Raw genomic sequence first — 16,447 nt, 5'->3', positions numbered from 1 at the left:
AGAGGATTTTTCTTTGTCCACTGAAACGAGGACAAGGAAATTCAAGGTGCACAGAAAGAAAGGTTAACGAGAATGACAGTGCGGTTGGCTACCTTGCTCTGGAGGAAGGGGTAAAATAGAGCTAAGGAAAAAGAGGCCGGACATGTGAAAAAGGACTGTCCGCACGAAAGGTATCAAGAAGGCGCATTATATGCAGCTAGCGAGCACTCTCTAGCGATGCAAAATATACTGTTGGTGTGGGTAGCGGGCCCTGGAAACGAATATTTATTTTGTCAGCAATTGCGTGCAGCGCCACGAAGACATTACTGACATTACTGCAGAAGGGAAGACATGCACACGTGTTATTCTATAATTGCCACAAAAGAAAAAAAGAAAGAAAACGCAAGCAAACTGGGTCCCGATCACACCGTGGCCCTGATTAGCACAAAGCATTTACATTATAATTATTCATCAGAGTTGATTCTAGCCAATCGTGTTGATGGATATGCCACTATAGCAAAGCCTGCTAACCAATGGGAACCAGCCATTACGAAAGAAAAAAAAAAAGCTTTGTGAATAAGGCCCCTGATTTGTATGTTTGAGGAATAGTTGGTCCTAATTACACCTTTGCAAATATAATGGCGGAAACGTCACCGTCTCCGAAGAAGACGAAGTGCAAACTGCACGTTCCTGCACTTGGTAAGAACCTTGGCACTAGTTTTCAGTTTCCTTTAATTTCTCGCTATGTGGCCAATCCTGCAACTGCATACGTGCCAGTATTTGAAGATTCATCGTTAACGTCAATTTGGCTGTAAAACTTGGTTTCATCACGGGAGCCCACCTCCACATTTCCCGTCTCATAAAATGCATGAACTGTAGACAAGCACCATAGGCGCGGATACTACGAAGTTGGCTACGCCGACATTGGCTTGGCAAATTTCTTTAACATTTCTTTTTTCTTCTCTTCCCTTGCATGTACCTTATCCAGCTTCTTCAATAGGTGTTCGCTTCTTCTTTTCTTCTTTCTAATCCTTTAGTATTTTTGTCCATATTGCTCCATTTTTTCCGTGAATGCGGTATAATAACGGATAAATTCTCGTAACATAATAAACAGCATTGGAGAAGCCAGCAACTATCGGCGTCCACAGGTGACCTCACTCTCAAGTATTACACAAATAAAACGCTGCTTATAGTTTGGTGACCTGTGCATTCAATAACTTTCAATGATAACAAATGTAACCTTTCTTGGTGATCTTTGCGCTTCCGGCTTTCAAATCGGCTGCGGACAGGCCATGAAACACTATTCCATCGATAACAGCTTGGTGTTGCTTACAGTCGCCAATACCTTCACAAGACCGTGTCGCTATGGTCAGCTATTTATGTACTTCTTTCTATATTTCTTTAGTTGTTTTCAATTGCGCTTCGCGGTCTAGTTCTTGCATTTCACCCATGCCTGCTTACCTCTGTAGTGCTGTTCGGCCATTAGGGTAATAATAAATGAAATGAAAAAAATCATAAAAAAAGGTTCGGACGGGAACGTAATCCTGATTGCGGCGCCTGCCACACTCCAGAAATAAAATACCCCCTTACTTTGCATATGGCCTCAATATGAGGCTGAGAAAAGGACGCTCAAGTTTATTGTGGACTCTCCGCCATTTTTCGGAGATATTGGGCACGTGGAGACCATGCCAAACGCACACGCCATAAGCGAATCGCTGCTGGACTTTGTATGCGAGACGGGCTCATGTATGCTCATTTCTAGAGCCTGTGTGATGTGAATACTGCACGAGATGTGTTTGCACGAGAACGTTTTGTGTGGACGTGTTATAGACCTGCGCGTGGTACGTCTATAGTGCACATCCGAGTATTAGACAACGTGTATATAGCACAGTCACCTGCCATCTACCTCTCTCTTTCCCTGCCACGTCAATTTTTCCCTAATCCCGTTCAGGAATAGCAGGCTAGAGACACGCTCTCCACGTCCACCTCTCCACCCCCCCTTTTTTTTCATTAAGATCTCCCCCTCCTCCTTTTGTCATTCACCAGTTTACCCTAAGGTGACAATGTTGCCTCCAGACTGTGCACGTATCTGTCTACTGGACATTGAACAGTTCGTGGGTCGGCACAACCCTCGGCGCTGTCATTCTCAAGCAGTAAGCGAGAGCCCTAGTGAAAGAGGGTGAGCTCGAAAAGGAGAGAGGGTGAACAGGAATTAAATGCTCGCGCGAGAGAGAAATTTAGCGCCATCGCGACGCTTTTCGTCTACAGGAAGTCGGGAAGCGCCCGTCAAGGTCACCGGCCTCTGCAACGGTTTTAATAACGTGGCTCGATCGCTGTTGACGTTTCTGGTTGCTCCACGTCCCGGCAGGTCGATGTGGCCGTATGTCTATAAAGGCATCGAGAGATAAACAACGCCTCGGCGCCAAGATTGTCATAAGACAAGGGCACGGGAGAGATGACAGAAACGATGACAAAATAACGGCAAGATTTAGGAATTCGCTCTACATACGGTACTGTAGTTCAAGTGCACTTTGCAGAGGACAAGCGCCATAATTTACTACAGGACGAGGAGATTCCGTTTGCACAACACTGCTATATTCGGGTACGTGCCTTTCATGCAAGCAATACCTACTGGAACTTTTCAAGAACAAGATGCAGTGCTCTACAAGTAAACAGTGCGAAGTGCCTAATAGAGAAAGAAAATGGAAGAAAAAAGGAAAGAAAAATCAGCGGTATAGAGCGCGGTCCGGTCTGTGTTTCTGTTGTTGTTTATTTGTAATATCGCGTCGTATCGAGTAGTCATTTGCATATCTGCTAGTAACATTGCCACAACGGCAATGCCACAACTATACACACGTAAACATAAAGTGTTGCGGCTCGTAAGAAAACATCCTAGACGTTTCCGACATTCAACAGTTGTGCAACACACCTCTAAGTGGGTGCACTTCCGTGCACGTATGTGTACCCGCTTTCGCGCAAACTCGGTGCACGGTGTTTGCGTGCAAGTGATAGCTTCAGCAAGACGTTTTCCGAGACGGAGCGGCAGCGCATCAAGGCGCTCAGCACACCACAATGTGCGGTATCCAACAGTTAGCACACCGCTGCTGCTTTTACCGGCAGAGAGCGTGGAACGCTCGTTGCAGGGTATACGTGAATGCTACGTTAACGTACGACGAGTTGAAACTCACTGAACTCCGTCACGTGCAATCTACACAGCCGACGCACTCGCTTTGAAGCAGTCGGCTGCATTAGGTACAAGCAAACATTAGAGGACGCTGGCACAAGTAAAGCCCCCTCCACGAGCTCACGCTCCGCGGCGGTAGCAGTATGAAGGGGCTTTAGGCACAAGTAGGCCTATCGCTCCTCCGAAACGCTGGGCCATTTCGTCGGTGCTTTTCAACTCAAACGCTCTTCCCGTCGCGGTCAGAGCAGTGCGAGAGACGTCTGAACATACCGCTGCAAATTTCGTACGCACAGGTCACAACACAGTGGCACAATTACCGCGTAGTGAGGCTGTAACCGCACACCGAGGCGCCGCGTCTATAGCTCACGTCCATTCTTTTTTACATTCGGCAGCCCGATGACTGTGCCGAATGAAAAACTTCCTTGGCTCATGAAAATCTTTTGCGGAGAAGAATTTGGCGTACGAAATCATCCCGGCGGCGTCATTGGTCATCGAAGGAAAAACTTGAAGGACGCTTAAGCTTCGCCTGTGACGCGATAGCATTCAAAGATCCTTGACTGCTTCTCAGGCTTCCCGGCAATTGCAGCTTATGTAACCGTAATGTTTACCAGAAAACGCTGGCGGCGAACGGTATGCACGAAGGCGAGTTTACGCGGCCTCTTGCGTGGGCCGATCACGGAGCTAGTGCACAACCGCGCTCCAGAAATTACATCATTTTCAGGTTCCTATTATTGTTTCGCACGTTTAATATTTAAGTCTGAGAAAACTTACCATAAAAGGCATGCGCAGTCGGTGCTCTGTTTCATGATATTTGTTTGTGGGCTGTTATTCTCAATATTCCGAGGAATAACTTGGTCAGGAATGTATAAGACAAGGTATGAGCAACTTTAGTGGTAGAATGGTGTGGCAATATAAACCGCATATACCGCATGCCATATAGCAAGGCGTGGCATATATACACATATGCTAAACATATACGGAAATTGCCGCTCACCGACAGCTCCACGGAAGACAACGCCAACACCGGATTTTTTGCGACACGGCACCTTTGTCGCTGTCGCGTTGAAGCATTCCCGTTGGTGTGAGTGTGACGAACGGACAGAACGGACACCGATGTACAGAACAAAACGGTTGTGGCGACTGACGGCCATTTTAACAGGGTCAGTTGTTGCCCAGCGTCTCCAGCCTCGGCAAGAATCCTGCTGTTTGTCAAGTCGAAAAACGTCGCACAGACTAACATCGTAATTTAGGAAGGCAATTAGAACACACTATGTGTGGCGACTCCTTTTGCTAAAAAGTAGTCGGCAACCAATCTTTTGACATCTTCGGACCAAGCACACTGCTTGCTTAAGGAGTCAATGGTCCGTATCGACAGCGCAGGGTTGTCCTGGAATCCGTGGAATTCGGGAACTGCTGTCTCCGCAGGGGTTGTGATAGTTGGGTGACTGACGGCTAAAGTAAAGCAGCTGGCCATATGGAGTAGCTGCTGTGACAGCTGTCCCCAGCGATGTCCCCGGCGTTGCCTAAACCGAAAGCCGCCGTGGAGGCTTGTATGCCACTCCCGGGTGCTATGACGGGTTCCTGCGATGGTGGCTACGAGTAGTCATCCCCTTGAAAATTCGGCCAAGAAACCATGGACAATGCCTGCGACCCGGGCAGTAGCGTCTGTTTGGGAATCAATGCCAGGGCAGTGGGCACTACTTGCACACGAGGAATCGCGGTGTCCTGCTTAAGGCCGGGTCGCCTTAAACTTGGCTGTTCACCGACTACGCCTTTGTAATGAAGAAACGAGACGGCACACCATTCCGTGTTCTTGTTTCTTAGCCAAATGGCGCCACCCACTCTGGGGTATCGTCCATGAATCGGGCGGTGAAAAAACTGTTATCCATTTTTTTAGGAAAATAAGGTGAAATGAAATAAATGCATTGTAAATGTGAAATAAAATGTCTTCTGTTATTGATATGAACGATCAAATATCTAATTAATACTGTAAATATTATGTGAGCTTAAGAAGTAAAAAAGAATAATTTTAGCATGCAGTTCCTTTTGTCTCGCGCAGAAAGTTGAAGAGGGCTTTACAAATGTTCCTGTGGCTGTAACCTATAGTACGGTAGCACCAAAGGAAAGAATTACCGGAAGAGTAAAATTCGAGTGAAGGTTTCGGAACAATTATTCTAAACATATTTTCCTTTGAATAATGAACCAGCTACAAATATTTACTCTCATTGCATAAAGGACACAGGGTTGATATAGCCAGACCAGAACTGTGGAGGTAAAAGTTCAGCGGGAGGACTCAGCACTGTAGCCTCGTGGCCGTTTCTTTAATCTTTCTTGTGGAGTGCCATTTGTTGTTCCAAGAAAAATTGAGACGTGGGAAGTCAGATGTTGACGACAATGATTTGACGAAGTTATTTGTAGTAGTATATTTTCTTAATCGCGCCGCAGAGATGAAAGCAGACGTTGGTAAAATATGGATTACAAGACCATCGTACGTGGAATGCTGCTGCGAGTGCATCAGCATATTCATTTAAGGCTAGACCTTCTTGGCATAGCTTCTAATGAATTCGACAATTTTGACGTGGTTAGTGAACAACCGACAGACAGACAATTGATTAAAAATGAGGCTTATGACAGAGATGATGGTAACCTGCGTAAAGATAAAACATTTGTGAGTAATTTCACCTGAAAGATAGGCTTGAAGTCAAGTGGACGAGTGGAAAAGACCAATTTAGATATGGTGATACAATGCCCACACCTGCCTTCTCTTCGCAGACTGAAGTATCAGTCACTGTCACGGTTTTTGTATCTAGGTGTGTAAAGTGGTCTTCCAAAATTTCATTCAGATAGTGAAAGGGCAAATAAATGTTTAACATTGATTGAAAAAATATCATCAAATTCAATTTTAGCCACTGAAACAGAGTAATTTAGTAAGGCCACCTCACATAAGCGAACATTTGTTGGGTCCAATAGTTTTTGTACGAAAACAATTTGACGGCAACGTGAGTGATATCACTGATCGTTAAAAATGAGGCCGATTCAATAATAAAAACATATTCTGACGTCTTCTGTGGAGATTGTTGTATCCCTCTTGGAGTTGTGTTTACTCTTCGTCTTCGTCGTCCCCCCTTCGCTGTTCCTTCAGGCGTAAGCGCGTTTCCTCTTCGTTACAGTAAATATATCCGCGAAGACGCTTGGGTTGCCGCTACACCCCTTTATTCTAAAGTACTTCGACTGTGTTTAGTTTCTAAAGGCAGAATGCACAACGTGATAATCTATTACACTCAACTTCTTAGAAATCTACTTCTTAGAAACCTATTCCACAGGCAGCTTACAATGTAATTTCGAGTGAACGAAATCATAACTCCTGGAAGCGCTCTGGCAAGTAACAGCTATACACAATGAACGCATTCAAGTCTTTCGCATTTGAATAATTCACTGCTCCGAGTCCCGCATTCCTGTCACCTGATACGCAGGTAATAATTTATTGTAACATTGCACTCAAGAGGCCCGGTCTACGAATCGTGGTCCGGGCATCAATCACCGCCTCCCGTAGCCGCCGTATCCTCCGTGTCCATGGCCTCCGTACCCTCCATGGCCTCCGTATCCGCCGTGGCCACCGCCGTGTCCGCCGTAACCTCCGTAGCCTCCGTGACCGTGGCCACCACCGTGTCCGCCGTAGCCTCCGTAGCCTCCGTGACCGTGGTAGCCAGCAAGGGCGACAGCAGCCGTGAGCACGAGGACAGCGATGTAAACGATGAAACGCTGCCAAGAATGTGCGTAGTGTTCAAATACCGCTGGCACGTAGACAATTCTATCCGAGCTAATGTGCCTTAGTGCATGTGTTAGTGTGCGTTTGTGTATACTTTATTTTTATCGCACTTAATTTATTTCTTCCCTCACCATCTTACCTGGAGTACAGCGTGCCAAACCTGCCGACAGGCTAACCTCTCCAGTACCATTAACTCTCTCTCTCTCCCCCTAAACGGGGACAAAAACAAAGAAAGACCGTTCTTTTAGGTAACTGACGTTCGAAATGCACCAGGTGTAATCATGCGCGTTTAGATCTATATGGACTTATATAGGCAGCAAGGAGCGGATATTAAATCGTATATAGCAGCATTAAAGTTGCATAAAAAATGCGAAATAGCATGTAAAGGTGAAGTCATTCACTAGTACCACTATCATGATCCCCGTCGTCGTCGTTGTCATCCCCATGGTCATCACCACCATACACCCAACATTACCATCGCCTCCACATGTCGTCATCGCTGCCCCATGTGGAATTTTCGTACGCGCTGGCTCCCATGGCCGCCTTGATAAGTTCACGACAGCGGACGCTTTGATTCGCTCTTGACGAGTCTGGCGCGAAAAACGTTTATTTACAGATATATGCTGCGCATTACATGGCGTCATGCTTTCATTGTATGTTCGGTAAACGAGTGCATGCGCACTTTAAAGAAATACCCCAAGATGTTTATCGAAATTCCCCAAATAGATATGCACGAGAGTTGATGGGTGTGCTGGAGCGGCCCTACTAAGCCCTACGCTACCTAAAGCAAATGCAAATTTTCCAAGGCAGGACACGTTTGCCAAAGAAATATGAGCGAGAAAGTAATAACGTGAAGACAACGGCGATCTAGCTTCCACAAGCAAGTAGCATTCTGTCCTCTCGATGCTATAGTACTCGTCTAGTTTTTGAAGAAAACTGTAATGTGATTTTCCATTTCAGAGATGACTGTGGTAGCATATTTGGTGCGTCATTTTTCTCACACGTCAAATTAAGTGCATTAGGGCACTAGGACAAAACCATCTTCATCTATCTGGCACGTCAAGAAATGTCTTCTATGCAAACAAAATACTGAGTATTTTCAAAACTGCGGCTTTAAGGTAGCTTTATACGTCGAACTGGTAAGAGCTAAAATAAAGCGCTGTATCATTAAAGAAAAATGAGATGTGTAAGCTACAAGGTACATGGTGACAAACTGTTTTCTTGGCGTTGTAAGAGCCTATTTGGCGTAAACTACGGCTTTAACTCAAGCCCTGTACAGCGGGTTATTTGACTTACCATCTTTTTCCTTCCGCCTAGTTCCGCCTGGAGATGTTGCTTCTCTGAGACAAAGAGAACGATGCCGATGACAACCTCTGTTCCGGGTATATATACTAGTAGGAAACGCCTCCGCAGTCACGTGAGTGCTACACGTGACTCTAGGGCGGCTTTCAGGCGAAAGGAAAAAAGAAAGATATTGCTCAAAAGAAGCAAGCATGTGTGTTGTATAGGACGTCGCAGAAATCCAAGAAAAAAGAAAGAAATAGCGTTAATATGACCATTGTCAGTTAGGACTATAAAGCGTCGAAAGAAGCCGTGTTCAAAGGACCGTGAACGCGCGTGCTAGCTACACGGGCGTCTGCATCTACAAGCAAGAGTGCACCGCTGCAACAAAGTCACTTCACCGTTTTTCACACGCATGTACACAAAGAAGCAAAACCAAGGAATTCGTAGAAAAATCGTCTAGTAACCACCTCACTTTCTGCCGGCCCTCCTCAAAAGGACAAGAACAAAACTGCATCGAGGACAGATCTCCAAAGCAAATAAGGGAAAAGAAAGAAAAAAAGAAAGAAAGGAAACCAATAGCAGCCTACGCTGGAGGGCTTCGTTTCCTGTTTTCTGCGTTTCTGTTTGACGCGCACCATTCAGCCAGAGCGTAGCTGCTGTTCGACAACGCAGGCGCACCGCCCCGTGCGCGAGGCGCGTTGGAGCGTGCGCGCCCGCATGAACGTCGAGAAACCGGCGAAATGATAGAAATTGGCGCGACACCGATGGCGCCAGCTGTCGTGACCGTGCCTGTCGATGCGACGGCGTCAGAGTCGGCTTGTTCTCCTAATTGCCGCGTTTGCGTCACGTGGTCTGTCGACACGCGTGCAAGCAACCTGGTTCGCGAGGCATTGTCGGTCGGCCCGACCGTGTGCGCAGACCGTGAGACGAGACCGCGCGGGATTCCCTCTGCTGCACACGAGTAACTTACGGCTCGAGATTTCGCACTGAGAAATACTGGAAGAACAAAAAGAATCTTGAAATACGAAAAGGGAAGGAAAGAAAAAGGCCTCGCGCTGGTGGTTTGTTGAATTCGATCACAATAGAGTTTCGAAACAACTCGCCAGTGGTCCTGGACACTGTATACGTCACGCCACTCCCATTGGCGGCAACTTGTCTTTTCTTCTATGATTATTTGCATTTTTCTTGCTAATTTTATATTCCACTTAAAGCGAAATCGATTCCCCCTGTAAGTTTGCTGGCACTATTATTGTCTGTTGTCTACGTATCGTTGTTACCAATAAAAAAGTCGAGCTCCTCAGTTTCCATAGTTCTCGCTGATTGCAAAGCAAGGGTTTCGACTTTGGCTGGCATGATGCATTGAGGGTAACATACGAGAATTTATTGGCCAGTTGCCCATAAATTCCAGGAGCTGGGTCTGCTACAAGTGCACAGGTACCCAAGAAAGTGGACGGGAGGGCAATGGCCGCCGTAGCTCGGTACTTAGAGCACCACACGCGTCATAACGGATGTTGTTAGCCCGGATGCCACCGGTGTCAAGTTGTATTTTCTTCCACTTTCGTTTCTCTTTTCTTTACTATCTAATTTTGTTTCTCTTTGCTTTACCCCCTACATTTCAATTATATTTCAAACTTAATTCTCGCTGTTTCTGTTGGCTACATTGTCTCTTGGCCTCATATGGTTGCTACAAGAAAATGGAGCCCTTGATTTTCTCTCAGTTTTCACGCTATTCATTCTGAATGCTACGCATTGACATTCAAGGCATTACTCGACTATGAAGCAGGCGTATGACTCACTTCGACTATTCACCAGTTCTTTTTTTTTTTTTTTTTTTGTCAAAGTCATTCTTATCAGTCGGAGACCTTATGGAAAATAGAACTGCTTATTATCACACAAAATATTACGGCCGTAGGCACGCCTTATTCGCGCTCAAGCACTTCACCCACATTAGGAGCTTAGGGATCCGTACTCTTGAGAGTGAATAAATAGCAAAGCTATGATTTCTTTGTTAGCCACTCAACCTAAGCGAAACATTTGAGCCCCACACTCGGTTAATTTTATGTGACTATACCTGTCGATAGGCAGTTAAGCTTTCTTAAATTCTTGGAGACGATCTTCATCAAGACAAAAAATGCCTTGCAACGCAGCGACGATATTCACCTTGATGAAGATCGTCTCCAAGCATGCACACGGAGAGAGTGGATTTCAGCAATGCCAAAGGTACATAACGCACTTATAAAAATAAATTATTCGCCAGTTATTTCATGGCTCTCCCGCTCGTCTGAGAAACAGCTTCAACGGTTGGTGGCTAGAGGCCTTCGATGTTCGGGCGTTCCTTGGGAAACTTCCACTTCTTTAGTAATCGCAGAAGCACGTCACCCTTCATTTCCTGTTACGAGGCGAGTCGAAACATGTGGACATTTTTTTTTTTTTTTGCGTTTCTGTACAACAGGCGAAACATCCACTAGCTATAACACTGAATGACTGAGACAGGGCTCGTATTAGGTAAAAATTAAATTATGGGGTTTCACGGGCCAAAACCACTTTCTAATTATGAGGCACGCCGTAGTGGAGGACTCCGGAAATTTCGACCACCTGGGGTTCTTTAACGTGCACCTAAATCTAAGCACACGGGTGTTTTCGCATTTCGCCTCCATCGAAATGCGACCGCCGTGGCCGGGATTAGATCCCGCAACCTCGTGCTCAGCAGCCCAACACCATAGCCACTGAGCAACCACGGCGGGTCGGCTCGTATTAAGTAGACTTGTGATTCAGACACACAAGAATCTATTACCAAAACACGAATTTTGGAATGTACATGTTTCGTATCCTTCATGGCAACTTACAGACCCCGAAATAGAGACCTCCGTTGAAGGAATAAATCGAAAAATAGACACGTTCACGATTGCAGCACAACAGTTTTCATTATGCTAGATATATTTCACATACCGGGGCTACATCCAAGCGTATACAAGTGGCTCTTGTCAAGGTAAATCTTCTATTTCCGCATTTGTCATTTCAGAATGGAACCTTAAACAGACCTGTAGGGCTTCTCGCGTGACATCAACTACTACAGCAGAACTTCATGCCCATATTGTTGGCTCTACGGTACATGAATACACTACAAGAAGGGGAAAAGCGGGGTTATTCTATGCGATTCTCAGGCAGCATTATTATCTCTTGGTAATGTCAGCATCACTTCTCATAACTCGAATTTAGTTTGTGATGCTCTAAACGAGCTTAAAAAAGCAGCTAGAGAACTTCACATTTTAATGTTCCAGTGGATACCTGGCCACTGCAACATACCAGGGTATGTAGAAGCTGATGATGTGACGCGAAAAGCGCATAGGGACAATGTAAAATCCGGACTGCCTCTGTCACAAAGCGAGTTGCGTCATATAAAAAAAAAACGTGATTTGACCAAAAAGTAAAAACATTCATTATTATTTGCCGTTTATTCTTGCCTTCAATTTCATATCCCACGCACATATATTACTAGCAGGTGTTTTGAAACACTAATTTATTGGTTGAGGCTCGGTACCGTCCTAACAAAACACTTTCTGCATAATATTTGTCGCGCTGATAGTACGCAATGCATTTGTGACCACGCGAATGAAGACATACATCATATATTCCTAGACTGTCCTCGGCATGATACTTAAAGACGCCATTTGATATACGCATTCTAATGCCAATAGACCGAAGGCCTTTAAGCCTGAGAAAGATCAAGGCAAATAGATGACAGATACTTGTATATTACAAAGGCGAGCGCTAGTGGCCCTCCGCAGATTTATAGAAGAGAGTAATATTGTTGGTAATTATTAATTGCAATTTGCATTCCTTTCTGTGGCCCAATTCATGTGAATTTATGTGGCCTGACTAGATTTTTTTTTATGTAGTGTATCCAAGAGAGCTAACTTTACGTTCTAGTGTGTTTTATGTGACCTCTGTTGTGAGCTGCCTTCATCGTATTCATGTGACCTGACCTTACGTTCTAGTGTGTTCTTGTGACCTCTGTTGTGAGTTTTCTTTATAGTATTCATGCGACCTTACTTTATATTCCTATGTATTTTAGGGGGGGGGGGGGGGCAGATGACTAGAAAAATTACTTTTGCGAGCGTGTAATGCCTTCCTGGTGGTTAGCCCCGACGAAAGACAAATAAATAAACGGCAGAGCCGCGTCTTGTACACGGTTACGACAGTATCATTTGTTACACCGCGTAACCGTCATATCGAGTTTATTTGAATTCGGAGTTCTTGACATCCTGTGAGTCGTGCGAATCTTCTCAGACAATGACACACGTGCGAGCGCCGAACTTTCGCGGCATTTCCCTGACGTAGTTCGTGACGTAATCCGCCAGTCTCCCGTTCGGTCTTGGAATTCCGTCGCCCCGATCGCCGAGCAGGTACTCGTCAAAAATGCGCCGGTCCCAGTCTCCGCGATGCTTGATCGAAGGCACACCGCTCACGTCAACGCCCCGACCGTGGAAATGGGCCAGCACCGCGTCGTAGTTGTATTCGGGGTAGCTGATGTTGTGCTCAATCAGGTCCGCGCCCAGCGCTTCTTCCAGCTCGGTCATGCGGATGGGCATGACGTAGGAGATGCCCTGGTCAGAAACGCACGTATAACAGTACAGTTTGAATATCGACGTGCACAAGTATGTATACGTAACATACGCTCGGATAAAAAATATATTTAACGCTGTGTACCTTAAGCGCTAACGTACACGCGAAAAGCAGCCGGGGCACTACATCTCTTCCGGCTGCCTGCGGGCCTGTGAGATGGAGGCTGTTATATAATGACGTGTGTCGCTAAATTTTGTGCACTGATTTTTGTTTCGGTGCTCATCTTTCCCCTATCCTATCTGTTGAAGTTTCTTTTTCCTTTTAATCTCCGAGCAGAAAAAAAAAGTGACTTTTCTGGTTAACCTCCCTGCTGATTTATTGTTTCTTTCTGTTTGTGCTGTCATGGCCGAACACAGTTACACATCAAGGAAACTCAAAACAACTTGTTCACCCTTAATTCTGGTCCCGCAGATCTGTGCAGGAAAACAACAACAATTAAATGTCATTTGAGTTGAAACCTAATTACTGTGGCAACTTAAAATAATTGGTCAATAATTAGTTTGCTGAACCAATCATACTTGATAACTAGCTACAGCATATCAATAACGCTACTATTGGCTATGCACTAAGTTTCTGGGGCTTAAATCAGGATTATCATGTATAAAACTCTAAGTATATATCGAACTTATCAAAGCACATACCTATATTACGTTGGCATTACAGGGTTAATCGCCGTATTTGAAACTAACTAGTAAAATCGCATGGCAGTCTTTCACCGTATTCGACCAGCACTACCTATGGGGCCATGAAGCGGCGGATAATGACTATTATAAATAATCACGGAAACATATAAACACAACACGGAGAACAAGAGGAGCAGATTATAGCAACTGTCTCCTGAAAGAGACACCACGCCCGTCCTCTTAAAGAGGAAATAAATAGAAGGACATAGAATAGGAATGTTAGCGCAGCTAGCACAACACCTCGCAGATATTACAACACAGATATTAGGGCAATAGCACTGCAGACGAAAGCCGAACTGCGTAGTCGAGAACAAAGAAATTTGAAAACAAGCTAAAAACCACGTCGCGATCGATGGAAAGGAAAAAAAAGATATGATAGGCGTGACGTTAAAACATAAAAAGAAGGCCGTAAGGTTTACGTATGAAACGCCGACAGATGAGATCACGTAATGAGTACATAAGATAACCGGTGCTTTATCGAACCGTATATAGTGTGCAAGGAGAAAGAAAATGCAGAAGGTTTGGTGGAGTGATGAGAGTAGGAAATTTGCGTTCTCAGAGCGGAATCCGCGCTAGCAGGACAGCAGTATCCGTGGAAGACGTTCCCTGCACTGCGGCATACTGTAGATGAGCAGGTTAAGATCACGATAATAATAAAGAAGCGCAAGCACTGTAAGTAGCAGAGGCGTTGCACAGAATAGGTGAGCCAACAGCGTCTTAACGCTCGGTGACGGAAATGTACGAGCGGTTGATCTTTCTTGTATCGGCGCTCCGAGTGAGTGGTGAGCGCTACGGAGAGAATAGGCCTCAGGTCGTTTCCCGGGTCGGCGCCTTTACCGACAGCAGGCTTCGCGCAGTAGCTTCAAAGACCGACTTCCTTTTAGTGAATCTTGAACCTTCCGTACAGTTCATTTCCACAGACTCGAAGTTAGCTTTTCCATGTTAGCAACGTCCTGACCTGCGTGTCCAGAAAAGTGTGCGACATTTAGAATAGCCAGGAAAACACCTTCGGTAGTGCTTCCAGGGCACTGGGACAAAATTTTTGAAGGTCCAGTAACACTCTTAAAAGAGTTGCACCCTTTGGGGTGTATATTCGTCCCACAACAGTAATCACCATCTGTCCAGCTTGCGTTTCTTTCTAGAAAATGCTGCGCTCGCTACTTTCCTGTTGAGAATGCTACGTCACGCAGAAAACGCGCATGCCGTTCATGACTGGGAAGTCCGGGCTCGCAGCGTTACAGAAAGGAAATGCGCGTAATACGGATGGCGATTGTTGTTGCGGGACAAGATACGCCCCAAAGTGTGTTAGCTTTCTTAAGAGTGTACCTTGCTTCACGTGACGCTCACTACAACTATTTTCACCCGCTATCTGCCTCCAAAGAGCGTTCGCAAAGCAGCGGACCGACACACCAAAAGCGCGTTATTTTTCTTTTTTCGCACTGCAAAATAAGGAATGTGACATCAGGAATTGTGCAAACCGCAAGAAGCAGACAGCGGATGCCTCTCGACAATACTCAATCAAAATAGCGTAAAGATCATTGCAGCCAGCGTCAAACTTAATTGACATGGCTCGCGATGCGAATTGCAAGTCAAGCTGAGTGCGACGCTGCCATACGCATCTTAATTACCACTCGAAGCGCGAGAATGCGTCACCCACGGGCTTTAGACGTAGTGACGGCAAAGTGCATTGTCATGCTCTAACGAGAGTGCGATAACTGCGGCTGTGGATCGCCTACGTTTCTCGAACCACCTGAGCCGTGGCAGCGCTTGCGCAAATTACCGAGTGTCGTGCTTTAGAAGTGTCATTCCTTGCTCTTGAGAAGCACTGAGCTAAAGCCCATGAAATCCAGCATTATCCAAATTTTTGCTTTTCGTGCCGTGCGGCTGCTATACAGCGCTCCTGTGCGAGTGGTGCCAGTTTTCTGGCAAGTCCTCGCGCCCTCGCACGTCCCCGAGAGACTGTGCTGGACATCGCTGGACGGGGCCATGTATATTGTTAGCAAACTACCAGCTTTGACGACAAGCGCAAACCACACAGAAGCCCAGTATCGTGGTGGGAAACGCTGAGCCACGACCAATTGTCAGTAAGACTGCACTTTTTGCCAAGTGGCTAGTTGGTACGGCAACGCCTGTAAAAAAGAACAAATTATGCCGACTTGTAGGCTGCATTTGGCGCTTTCTCCGACATTCGCAAGAGAAAGTTGGCCACAGCTTTGTTGGACGCCGCTCCAACCAAGAGCGACAGACAGCAGATAGTACTATACATTCAGCAAGCTGCCGGCGTGGACAGCGAGCGACAAACCATGTAAGTTATGTGGTTCGCCCTCGCGGTGAGAGTGACGTCTGTTCAAGGAATTGGTTCTTCGTGTAGCTATAGTAATGACTGGTAGCCACTCAGGTTCTTTTAACCGCATTGGAAAAACTGGGACAGGTTCGTTGTCACATTTAATTTAGTCCTATAGACTCCTTGAACCGTCGCCACGTCCCGTCTTCCCCGTGACAGATTCGCAAGCAGTGCCGACTATAATAGCTAACACTAGGCAGGTCGGCTGATAAGCGCCCCTTTCCCACCTGCGTCACGGACAATGACTTGTTGCGAATGAATGCCGTAGCGACTAAGCCACAATTTTGTGTGAGGCAGCGCCCGCGTGAGATGAAGTGCTCTTGAGCGAAGTGTGGTTCTTGGGCGTATTAAACAGTGCCTGGTATTTTCTCGCCAGCTTCATCTAGCGACACCAAGGGAGGGAGAAAGAGAGAAAACAAGAGACGAAAGGCAGAGAGGCTAACCAGATTAAGTGCCCGGTTGGCTACTCTCTACAGAAGATAGGGTAAGGGCAGCAAAGCGACACCAAAGAACGAACACTACCTACGACCTGCAGCGCAGCGTACCTTCCTGCAGCCGTGGTAAGTGTCATATCTTTA

The 16,447-nt window shown here is 46.0% G+C and overlaps 2 long non-coding RNA genes across 2 annotated transcripts in view; one reads left to right on the top strand and one right to left on the bottom strand.

Moving 5' to 3' along the window:
- Positions 1-6,608: 6,608 nt before the first annotated feature.
- LOC129384798 (uncharacterized) lies at positions 6,609-8,688 on the bottom strand. The gene is made up of 2 exons (XR_011894658.1): positions 8,229-8,688; positions 6,609-6,925 (listed from the first exon to the last, which is right to left on the bottom strand). It is a non-coding gene; the product is annotated as an uncharacterized lncRNA (long non-coding RNA).
- A 7,023-nt stretch (positions 8,689-15,711) lies between these two features.
- Positions 15,712-16,447, top strand: part of LOC140218605 (uncharacterized) — a 42,693-nt gene continuing 41,957 nt past the window's right edge. Inside the window, exons 1-2 of the long non-coding RNA XR_011894811.1 lie at positions 15,712-15,830; positions 16,246-16,429. This is a non-coding gene — a long non-coding RNA (uncharacterized lncRNA). The remainder of the gene's footprint in view (positions 15,831-16,245; positions 16,430-16,447) is intronic.

This window comes from Dermacentor andersoni, chromosome 5 (assembly GCF_023375885.2).
Source record: "Dermacentor andersoni chromosome 5, qqDerAnde1_hic_scaffold, whole genome shotgun sequence".
NCBI lineage: Eukaryota > Metazoa > Arthropoda > Arachnida > Ixodida > Ixodidae > Dermacentor > Dermacentor andersoni.
This window is presented reverse-complemented; position numbering and strand designations above follow the sequence as displayed.